We start from the raw sequence: 2,035 nt of genomic DNA, 5'->3' as shown, positions 1-2,035 counted from the left end.
TGGACGACAATAATAGAGTTTAAGAACAACAGTTTTGCAGAGAATACTTATTTTGCTATTGATGATACTTTTCATTGCGTTGGAATAAAACAAATTTTTTGCCAAAAGTTACTTTCATCCCAGATTTCTTTGTGAAGTTGAAACTGACATCATATTCAGGCTAAAGTTAACTCTATCTGTCAATAATAAAAGTCAGTTTTTTCGAAAAGTTTTACTATTTATACAAGTGAAATCAAAATCTGATAGAGAAATGGCATATTCTTCATAAATACAATTTATGATCATTCACAACCAACCTTATTTATATAAAAAAAAAAAAAAAAACTAAAATAAAACTAAAATTATCCTACAAAAATTAGAAGGATAACCTTCTATGGAAAATACATTTTGAGGATTTTTCCATTTACAGGCAGAGAATCTCTTCTGCCTGTCAAGTCCTGCAACACAAAAGTCGACGGGTCTATGACCTCTACAATCTGAAAAGGACCAAGACACAGCTTCTGGAATTTCGTATGCTTGCCCTTTTCTTCATGTGCCTTATCCCACTTCAAAACTAAATCTCCCATCTGAAAGTTTTTTCTGGTCATTATGTTCGAATCAAAAGAGGATTTTATCAGCGCTTGGTGGTGAGCATGGGTTTTCTTGGCCTGTTCTCGTTGTTCTTCTAGCTTGATTATTTCCGTTTGCCTTAGTTGTAAGGGAGAAGTGGATACTTCATCAATGTATTGTACTAAGGACAAGGAGGGAATGACTAAGTGGGTAGGAAGAATTGCTTCTCTCCCGTAAACTAAATTAAAGGGAGAAGTGCCGATAGAGGCTTTCTTTGTAATTCTGTCTGCCCATAGGGCGTTTACTAACGCTTTATGCCAATTCTTTTGGTTTTGGTCGACTGTCGTTTTGATAATCCTGATTAGGTTCTTGTTCGTTGATTCAGCCAACCCATTACCTTGCGGATAGTAGTTGGCAGAATACTTCAGTTTGAACCCTCTTTTGAGCGCGAACTCAGTCATGGTATTTCCAGAAAAATATGAAGCATTATCGAATATTAAGGCCGCTGGCAATCCAAACCTAGTAATGATAAACTGATCTATGAATTCAATAATATTTTCAGAGTTAGCTGTCTTGAGAGGGACTGCCTCTACCCATTTAGTAAAATAGTCAGTTGCCATGAGGATATACCTATGCTGTTTAGAGGAGTGAGGAATGATCTCACCTATTATGTCCAGGCCCCATTGGCTGAACGGTTGTTCGATGTTAATCGGCTGCAGTGGCATGGATGACTTCTTTTGTTTTCCTGCAGCAGTCTGGCAGACTTGGCATTTTCTTACGTGATTGTACAAGTCTTTGAACAACGTGGGTCAGTAGTATCCTGCACGTAAGATTTTGTGCGCGGTGGCTTCTCCAGCATAGTGTCCACCTGCTGGTCCATCGTGGAGTTCCTGCAAAACCTTTTTGGCTTCAGTTTTCTCAAGACGTCTAAGAAGTACAGAATCATAATTTCTTTTAAACAGGACATCATTCACGAGTTGGTATTGTTTGGCTTTTAATCTCAGGGCTCTCTTCTTGATGTGATCCAGGTGAAATGGAGCATGCCCGTTCTTTAGGAAATAAATGATGTCAGCATATAATGATTCTGCGTCGTTTAGGCTTACCTCATACGCGTGTACCTCTTCAGACGATTCTTCAGGGATTTACGATGCTCCAGCTAACATCTTGCAGAAGCCTTGGCCTCGAACGATGTGTGCCAGCTTGATCTCCAGGTCGTATTCTTGCAAGGTGGTGATCCAATTCGCTCTCTTTTCGCCCACATCCTTCTGTATCAGGAGATTTCTTACCGCTGGGAACGGTACTATGACCTTGGTGTGGGCCTTTAGCAAGAATGGTCTGAAATATTTAATCGCTTTAAAAACGGCATATGCCTGTTTCTCTACGTCCGAATATTTCAGCTCAGCACCTTGTATGTTTGAGCTAAAGAATGCGATCGGAGCTTCTACCTTTTCTTGATTCGCTTGAGTCAAGATTGCAGCATAAGAAT

The sequence above is a fragment of the Pinus tabuliformis genome, chromosome 4_1 (genome assembly GCF_031772625.1).
Source record: "Pinus tabuliformis cultivar Carrire ecotype Pingquan chromosome 4_1, CPIR1, whole genome shotgun sequence".
NCBI lineage: Eukaryota > Viridiplantae > Streptophyta > Pinopsida > Pinales > Pinaceae > Pinus > Pinus tabuliformis.
This window is presented reverse-complemented; position numbering follows the sequence as displayed.